The sequence below is a fragment of the Bufo gargarizans genome, chromosome 1 (assembly GCF_014858855.1).
Source record: "Bufo gargarizans isolate SCDJY-AF-19 chromosome 1, ASM1485885v1, whole genome shotgun sequence".
NCBI lineage: Eukaryota > Metazoa > Chordata > Amphibia > Anura > Bufonidae > Bufo > Bufo gargarizans.
This window is the reverse complement of record NC_058080.1, coordinates 122,496,646-122,507,121: the sequence shown is the minus strand read 5'-3', so window position 1 is coordinate 122,507,121 and position 10,476 is coordinate 122,496,646. Positions and strand designations below refer to the sequence as shown.

Sequence of the window (10,476 nt, the reverse complement as noted above, 5' to 3'; positions counted from 1 at the left end):
CTCCCAGTAATAATGCTTGTATAGTGTCGCCAGAAATAATGTTCCCTAATATGCCTCTAGTAATAGAAATGCTCTTACAGTGCTTCCAGCAATTATACCCCCTTATTGTACCCCCACAAAAAATTCCATTATAGTGCCCCCAGTATTATTACCCCCAATATAAAAATCCTCCTATAGAGCCCCAGTATTAAAATGTCCTCAGTGCCTCCAGTAATGCCCCTTATACTGTCTCCAGTGTTAAAAAACAACAACAAAAAAAACTGACTGCAATATGACACTGCTAAAATCACAACTAATCTTAGTAAATGTGATCATACTGGTCTAGCAGGTTTTCAGCCAACAGTTAAAGATAATGACAGCAGAAATGCTTTCACTATCAAGTCCACTTTCACCTAGTCAGTATTTGGTCAGAATTATTATCAGTATTTGTAAGCCAAAACCAGCAGTGGCTCCAGAACATGGAATAAATAGAAATCAATCCATCCGCGGTTCCATTCACACATCCGCAATGCAGATCCATTCATTTCTATCCGGTCCGCATTTCCGTTCCCGAAAAAAATAGAACATGCCCTATTCTTGTTCGCAATTACGGACAAGAATAGGCATGTTTTATTAGTGCCGGCAATGTGCGGTCCGCAAAATGCGGAACGCACATTGCGGTGTTCGTGTTTTGCGGATCCATGGATCCGCAAAACACACACAGATGTGTGAATGGACTCATACTCTTTCTCTGTAGATCATACGAGTGTATTACTGTACATCAGCGGCGTCACGAAGCGCATGGCGTCATAGCAACCAATGACGCAGTGCGCTTCTGCACTCGACATGAATCCAGGCCGGTATCTCACGGACGTGTGCATGAGGCTTAATCGTGATGTTGCGGTGCAACATTGCAATCTTATGTCATACTGTCACAAGTTGTGTAACCCTAGACTCGCCGCAGAAAGCATTGTCTACAGTACTTGAGTTTTGGTAATTCTGATTCACTCTATTACCTGAGATATTGCAAAAAGTTAACAAATTGTTTAATAGAGTACAGTTTTGGTACAATTGCTTGTTTTTGTCAATCAAACCTGGCAATGCAACACAGCCTTATATTCTCTCATCTTTTGTATTTTAGTTGCAAACGATGATCATAGCAATCGGAGTTGCTTTGTAATGAATGATATGCAAGGAATATATACGAAAGATCTAATATAAAGCCAATAAAAAAATATATATATATATATATATGTAATGTGTGTGTCTGCTTAAACTAATAACACACAAAGAATTAAATGTTACCATGTTTTTATTGAACACACCATGTAAACATTTACAGTGCAGGTGGAAAAAATATGTGAACCCCTAGACTAATGACATCCCCAAGAGCTAATTGGAGTTAGGTGTCAGCCAACTGGAGTCCAATCAATGAGATAAGATTGGATGTGTTGGTTACAGCTGCCCTGCCCTATAAAAAACACACACCAGTTCTGGGTTTGCTTTTCACAAGAAGCATTGCCTGATGTGAATGATACCTCGCACAAAAGAGCTCTCAGAAGACCTACGATTAAGAATTGTTGACTTGCATAAAGCTGGAAAGGGTTAAAAAAGTATCTCCAAAAGCCTTGCTGTTCATCAGTCCACGGTAAGACAAAGTTCAGTATTGCTGCTACTCTCCCTAGGAGTGGCCGTCCTGTAAAGATGACTGCAACCGCACAGTGCAGACTGCTCAATGAGGTGAAGAAGAATCCTAGAGTGTCAGCTAAAGACATACAAAAGTCCCTGGCATATGCTAACATCCCTGTTAGCGAATCTACAATACGTAAAAAAAAACTAAACAAGAATGGATTTCATGGGAGGATACCACAGAGGAAGCCACTGCTGTCCAAAAAAACATTGCTGCACGTTTACAGTTTGCCCAAGAGCATCTGGATGTTCCACAGCAGTACTTGCAAAATATTCTGTGGACAGATGAAACCAAAGTTGAGTTGTTTGGAAGAAACACACAACACTATGCGTGGAGAAAAAAAGGCACAGCACTCCAACATCAAAACCTAATCCCAACTGCTTTTACCTCCCGGAGCCCTCGTGTGAGATCATCAGGTCTTTAAACCCTTTTTGTGGCAATCCTTGGAAGCACTGACAAGATGCCCAGGGAAGACAGGTCTACGTAGAAGTCCAACTATTTTCTGAAAATCATTCAACTGCTGGATGACTGTCCAAAATGCTTTATCGTGGGGGCGGACAACGTTGGCTCAAAGCAGATGCAACAGATCCGTATGTCCCTGCGAGGGAAAGCCGTGGTGCTGATGGGAAAGAACACCATGATGCGCAAGGCTATCCATGGCCACTTGGAAAATAACTCTGCCCTGGAAAAGCCTCTGCCTCACATCAAGGGAAATGTGGGATTTGTTTTCCCCAAGGAAGATCTTACAGAAGTGCGAGATATGTTACTTGCCAACAAGGTGCCAGCTTCTGCTCGTGCTGGAGCCATTGCACCTTGTGAAGTCACAGTGCCTGCCCAGAATACTGGTTTGGGTCCTGAGAAGATATCCTTCTTCCAGGCTTTGGGAATCACTACTAAAATCTCCAGAGGAACTAGTGAAATTCTGAGTGATGTACAGCTGATTCAGCGAAGCCACCCTGCTGAACATGTTGAACATTTCTCCATTCTCCTTTGGTTTGATAATCCAACAAGTCTATGACAATGGAAGCATCTACAGCCCAGATGTCTTGGATATTACAGAGGATGCCCTGAGAACTCGCTTTTTGGAGGGTGTGCGCAATGTGGCCAGTGTTTGCCTGCAGATTGGTTATTCCACTGTCGCCTCTATACCTCATTCCATCATCAATGGATACAAGCGGGTTCTTGTTGTTGCAGTGGAGACAGACTACAGCTTCCCATTGGCAGACAAGGTCAAGGCTTTCCTGGCAGATCCATCTGCGTTTGCTGTCGCTGCTCCTGTTGTAGAGGCTGCTTCTGCTCCCGCTGCTGCACCTGCTCAGGAGGAGAAGAAAGAAGAATCTGAGGAGTCTGACGATGATATGGGATTTGGACTCTTTGATTAAGATGTTTCATCGGTCAAATTACATCAATAAAATTCCATATAACAAAAAAAAAAAACTAATCCCAACTGTGAAGTATGGTGGTGGGGGCATCATGGTTTGGGGCTGCTTTGCTGCTTCAGGGCCTGGACTGATTGCTATCATCGAAGGAAAAATTAATTCCCAAGTTTATCAAGACATTATTTTTCAGGAGAACTTAAAGAGGACCTTTTACTTGTATAAACTATGTGAACTGAGTATGCTGCCATATAGAGCGGCGCCCGGGGATCTCACTGCACTTACTATTATCCCCGGGCGCCGCTCCGTTCTCCCGTTATAGACTCCGGTACCTTTGCTCCTTAAGTTATAGTAGGCGGGTCTTCCCTTGTCCTGTGGGCGTCTCCTTCTCCTAGGCTGCATAATAGTAAGTGCAGTGAGATCCCTGGGCGCTGCTCTATATGGCAGCATACTCAGTTCACATAGTTTATACAAGTGAAAGGTCCTCTTTAAGGCCATCTGTCTACCAGCTGAAGCTCAACAGAAGATGGGTGTTGCAACAGGACAACGATCCAAAGCATAGAAGTAAATCAACAACAGAATGGCTTAAACAGAAGAAAATATGCCTTCTGGAGTGGCCCAGTCAGAGTCCTGACCTCAACCCGATTGAGATGCTGTGGCATGATCTCAAGAAAGTGATTCACACCAGACATCCCAAGAATATTGCTGAACTAAAATAGTTCTGTAAAGAGGAATGGTCAAGAATTACTCCTGACCGTTGTGCACGTCTGATCTGCAACTACTGGAAACGTTTGGTTGAAGTTATTGCTGCCAAAGGAGGTTCAACCAGTTATTAAATCCAAGGGTTCACATACTTTTTCCACCTGCACTGTGAATGTTTACATGGTGTGTTCAATAAAAACATGGTAACATTTAATTCTTTGTGTGTTATTAGTTTAAGCAGACTGTGATTGTCTATTGTTGTGACTTAGATGAAGATCAGATCACATTTTATGACCAATTTGTGCAGAAATCCATATAATTCCAAAGGGTTCACATACTTTTTCTTGCAACTGTATATATATATATATATATATATATATATATATATAAATCCATGGAAAGGGTCAGGCAGCACTCCCTCAAGTGCAGATATAGCTGTGTGGGTGCCCGCGGTGGTCCCTCGATATGGGACAAATTCAGTAGAGAAAGAAAGTCCGCAGCACTCCTTCAAGTAAAAAAAGTGTAATTTATTCACACATGTCAGACAACGTTTCGGTCCTCTCACAGGACCTTTTTTTTTTACTTGAAAAAGGTCCTGTGAGAGGACCGAAACGTTGTCTGACATGTGTGAATAAATTACACTTTTTTTACTTGAAGGAGTGCTGCGGACTTTCTTTCTCTACTATATATATATATATATATATATATATATGTATATATATACATATATAGTAAAAAAAACAAAACACTGGCAGCACCACCTTAAAAAGGTATAGGGGAAAAAACAGGTGCAATCTCCAAGTATGGTAACAGGTGCTTACCCACTTATAAAGAGCAAAAAAATTGGACTGCACTCCAAAGCAAATCTTCAATGAAATAGTGTGTTTTTATTCACCCATATGGTGGCAAAGAGCGACGTTTTGGCTCAAACATGAGCCTTGCTAATAAAAACACACTATTTCATTGAAGATTCGGTTTGGAGTGCAGTCCGATTTTTATTTTTTTTGCTCTCTCTCTAGTCTGTATATAATAAATATTATGTGTAAAAAAAAAATATAATAATAATAATAATAATAAAAATAAAAAAATAAATATATATATATATATATATATATATATATAATTCCACAAATGGAAAGGTTACAAAAGTACAACTGCCAGTTCGGATAGGATAATGCGAATGATAGTAATAAAACAAATGAAAAGTTGTGCATTGAAAGAAATGCCTCAAAATTGCACAGCTGAAAAAAGAGCAACAGAAGGAAATGGCATAGCTGTGATTTTTATTTTTTTTTTTTACTTCTGTTTAATAAACTATTGCAAAATAATTTTGTTCTTTGACATCATCTTTACTTTCATATACTGTTTTTATCTTTATATGTCGGATGTCCTTACTTTTGCACATGATTGTATATGTTTTTGTCAGCAGGTCGTGTTTCATGTGAATTCTCATTTGACATTATGCTTGAAGCCAGTTATGGTTTTTCTGGCTTTCTGCTTTATAAATATCTGGCACACTTTACCGGAGAAGTAACATAACAGTGCATACTGGGTGAATGCAGCTTCACTCCATCATCCTGTGTGATCTGTTCTCGTCACTAGAGACTCCAATACACCCCACAATTTTTCAGACCAACTTTGGATGATCAGTGGCTTGAAATATTGTGGATGAGTATCTGATGACTTTTGCAGTTGACAAGAAGCACTAAGGCCCTTTCACACGGGAAACGCATTGCACCCGCATTAAATCCGGACCCATTCATTTCTATGGGGCTGTGCAGATGAACGGTGATTTTCACGCATCACTTGTGCATTGCGTGAAAATCGCAGCATGTTTTATATTCAGCGTTTTTCACGCAAAGCAGGCCTCAGAAATGAATGGGGCTGCGTGAAAATCGCAAGCATCTGCAAGCAAGTGCGGATGCGGTAAAATTTTCACGCATGGTTGCTAGGAAATGATAGGGATGAGCAACCCCGTACCCAGTTAAAGTAAATTCACTTTATTATTTTAAAATGTGTCTTGAGGGGTTAAAAAAATAAATAAAAAATTACTCACCTCATCGTCTACTTTCTTCTTCATTCAGGACCTTTAATGACGTAATCGCGTGATGATGTCAGCGCAGCACGTGGTGAGCGCAATTAGGTCATCAAAAGTGCTTTTGCAGGTCCTGAAAGAAGAAGATGCTGGCTGAGCGAACAAGAGGATGAGGTAAGTTAATTTTTTTATATTTTGTAACCCCTCAAGCCACATTTTAGTAAGCATTCTGTATTAAGAATGCTATTATTTTCCATCATAACCATGTTATAAGAGAAAATAATAAACTCTACAGAACACCTAACCCAAACCCGAACTTCAGTGAAGAAGTCCGGGTTCGGGTCTGGGTACCACATTCAGTTTTTTATCACGCTTGTATGAAACGCATTGCACCCGCGCGATAAAAACTGAACAACACAACGCAATCGCAGTCAAAACTGCCTGAAATTGCATGCGCACTTGCGCGGGTTTCCCACAATGCACACGTGACGCATCCGGAGCAAATCCGGGAAGCCCGTGTGAAAGAGGCCTAATGGTGCCCTGAGACAGATCTCACTAGAGCCTGTGTAAATGTAATTATGAGTGGCTTCTATATTCACAGATTGTGCCATTGATTTTTGCAGTAAAAATCAAGTATAAAAAAAAGTTACCGGTATTGTTGATCATGTTCTCCATACACATTAGCCACAAGTAAATAACCGTAAAGACAATGGGCCAGTGTAAACCAGGCTTAGGAGACCATCTGGGCCACTTCTTCACTGCAGTAGACAATGGAGATTCTCATAGTCATCGTCCTCCCCTTGGAGAAACAGCAAGCCACATTATGGTGAGGTTAAGTTAGGAGGAGAGGGGCAGGGCCGCCATCAGGGGCCGTGGGGGCCCGGTCAGTTCCAATTTTAAATTTTTTTATTTACATTTTTTATTCCCCCCATTTGTCAGTGACTTGAACTTCATTGCGTCGCTAGAGGGGGCAATTGATTATTCCATGCCCGCCCCGCTGATTCCCGTTTACCTGGTAATTTATACCTGGCTGCATTCCCCTTTAAAAGGCTCTGACTCTCTGAGCCCAGCTACGCAGGTGACGTCAGACGCTGGCCGCTGCCTCACGCCGCCTTCAGATTAGCGCGCTGCAGCCTGCCTGCCACTGCCAGACAGTCAATTCTGGTTTGCAGGCTTGCAGCCTTGCATCCAGGCGTGGCGGCGGGAACTTATGTTCTGGGATTGGAAAGAATTGTGGAAGCCTGCCCAGCTGCCCTAGTGCCCTCACCCCACTTAACCAGCCCAGGAAGGAGTCAGTGCCGGCTCCATGCTCCAGCCTCCACTCCATCACATGTTGGACCACTTGGACAGACCCCAATGATTCATTAAGGTCCATTAGGTTACTTGTTTCCATAAGGGGCTGGGTGGGCTGGCAAGGGAGGGGTTAATAACAATAAGTGATGGAGGATCATGGCTCTGTGGGATAATTCAGAAAACACCTTTCATTTTACCCCCGAGCAAATACCACACAACATACATGCCGGATACTGAGCTGAACTATTTCAAAGGCTCCAAATTATTTATTTTCATATTGATCCTTATGTTGTCTACTTGGCTAGGCATCTCTATGTTGTGTGGTCTTTGCTCGGGGATAAATTGCAAAGCTGTTTTCTGGATTATCCCACAGGGCCATGATCCTCGCCCCATCACTTATTGTTATTAACCCCTCCCTTGCTAGCCCACCCAGCCTCATTTAGCTGTGTGTTCTGATTTGAAAAAAATGTTTAGGCCATGAACGGGTTAATTAAGTGTTGGAGGGGGTGGGGGGTGTTATTATTGTGCATATTGTGTTTGGGATCCATTTAACAAGTTTGACCAGTTTGGTTTGAGAGTGGTTGAGTGTCATCCACAGATCCCCCATAACAGTGTGTCATCTACAGATCCCCCATAACAGTGTGTCATCCACAGATCCCCCATAACAGTGTGTCATCCACAGATCCCCCATAACAGTGTGTCATCTACAGATCCCCCATAACAGTGTGTCATCCACAGATCCCCCATAACAGTGTATCATCCACAGATCCCCCATAACAGTGTGTCATCCACAGATCCCCCATAACAGTGTGTCATCCACAGATCCCCCATAACAGTGCGTCATCCACAGATCCCCCATAACAGTGCGTCATCCACAGATCCCCCATAACAGTGCGTCATCCACAGATCCCCCATAACAGTGCGTCATCCACAGATCCCCCATAACAGTGCGTCATCCACAGATCCCCCATAACAGTGCGTCATCCACAGATCCCCATAACAGTGCGTCATCCACAGATCCCCCATAACAGTGTGTCATCCACAGATTTGGAACTGTCCATGACCTAAGGGATGGGATGCTGCCTGTCATCCACAGATCCCCCACCCCCATAACAGTGCGTCATCCACAGATCCCCCATAACAGTGCGTCAACCACAGATCCCCCATAACAGTGCGTCATCCACAGATACCCCATAACACTGTGTCATCCACAGATTTGGCACTGTCCGTGACCTAAGGGATGGGATGCTGCCTGTCATCCACAGATCCCCCATAACAGTGTGTCATCCACAGATTCCCCCCATAACAGTGCCATCCACAAATCCCCCCATAACAGTGACTGGAGCAGACCTTCTGATAAACACACCTAGGCCACCACCAGTCAAGGTAAAAACTTACAGTTGTCAATAATGTAATGTACAGGCGTGGCCAAAAGTTTTGAGAATGACACAAATATTAGTTTTCACAAAGTTTGCTGCTAAACTGCTTTTAGATCTTTGTTTCAGTTGTTTCTGTGATGTAGTGAAATATAATTACACGCACTTCATACGTTTCAAAGGCTTTTATCAACAATTACATGACATTTATGCAAAGAGTCAGTATTTGCAGTGTTGGACCTTCTTTTTCAGGACCTCTGCAATTTGACTAGGCATGCTCTCAATCAACTTCTGGGCCAATTCCTGACCGATAGCAACCCATTCTTTTATAATCACTTCTTGGAGTTTGTCAGAATTAGTGGGTTATGGTTTGTCCACTCACCTCTTGAGGATTGACCACAAGTTCTTAATGGGATTAAGATCTGGGGAGTTTTCAGGCCATGGACCCAAAATGTCAACGTTTTGGTCCCCGAGCCACTTAGTTATCACTTTTGCCTTATGGCACGGTGCTCCATCGTGCTGGAAAATGCATTGTTTTTCACCAAACTGTTGTCAAAAGTTGCTGTTGGAGGGTGTTTTAGTGCCATTCTTTATTCATGGCTGTGTTTTTGGGCAAAATTGTGAGTGAGCCCACTCCCTTGGATGAGAAGCAACCCCACACATGAATGGTCTCAGGATGCTTTACTGTTGTCATGACACAGGACTGATGGTAGCGCTCACCTTTTCTTCTCCGGACAAGCCTTTTTCCTGATGCCCCAAACAATCGGAAAGAGGCTTCATCGGAGAATATAACTTTGCCCCAGTTATCAGCAGTCCATTCACCATATTTTCTGCAGAAGAACAATCTGTCCCTGATGGGTTTTTTTGGAGAGAAGTGGCTTCTTTGCTGCCCTTCTTGACACCAGGCCATCTTCCAAAAGTCTTCGCCACACTGTGCGTGCAGATGCGCTTACACCTGCCTGCTGCCATTCCTGAGCAAGCTCTGCACTGGTGACACTCCGATACCGCAGCTGAATCCTCTTTAGGAGACGATCCTGGTGCTTGCTGGACTTTCTTGGACGCCCTGAAGCCTTCTTAACAAGAATTGAACCTCTTTCCTTGAAGTTCTTGATGATCCTATAAATTGTTGATTGAGGTGCAATCTTAGTAGCCAGTATCCTTGCCTGTGAAGCCATTTTTATGCAACGCAATGATGGCTGCACACGTTTCTTTGCAGGTCACCATGGTTAACAATGGAAGAACAATGATTTTAAGCATCACCCTCCTTTTAACAGGTCAAGTCTGCCATTTTAACCCAATCAGCCTGACATAATGATCTCCAGCCTTGTGCTCGTCAACATTATCACCTGAGTTAACAAGACGATTACTGAAATGATCTCAGCAGGTCCTTTAATGACAGCAATGAAATGCAGTGGAAAGTTTTTTGGGGGACAAAGTTAATTTTCATGGCAAAGAAGGACTATGCAATTCACCTGATCACTCTTCATAACATTCTGGAGTATATGCAAATTGCTATTATAAAAACTTAAGCAGCAACTTTTCCAATTTCCAATATTTATGTAATTCTCAAAACTTTTGGCCACGACTGTAGTGTAGGGGGCCATGTACTGTTTTGAGGCCAAAATGGCACAGATGACCACCAAGAATATCTAAAATTAGCTGGTAAAGTAAAATGTTGCATGAAACAATCATTAAATAGGTGGCCGACAAAATGGGGCATGTTAAAGGGTGTGGTCAATGGGCTGAGTCAAGGGGGATGGCAAAATTAGCTTTCGCCTAGGGAAGGCGGGGGGGGGGGGGCAGGCCTTGAGAGGGGGGTGAAATTTGATTTATCTGTCAGAATTTTTAATTCATAATTCTTTTTATATATCAGAAATGCAGTTGAGAATAAATTGACATGGGTGTGACTGTACATGCAGGAACACAAACAAGTGGTCCTAGAATGTCCACTGAAGCAGATTTTTTTTCTCTACCATTACGCATCATCCTCAGGTACAATGCATGCACTTTCTATTGTATAACGCT

The 10,476-nt window shown here is 42.7% G+C and overlaps 1 pseudogene; it reads left to right on the top strand.

Moving 5' to 3' along the window:
* Nucleotides 1-2,055: 2,055 nt before the first annotated feature.
* LOC122934469 lies at nucleotides 2,056-3,106 on the top strand (annotated as a pseudogene).
* The last annotated feature ends 7,370 nt before the right edge of the window (nucleotides 3,107-10,476 follow it).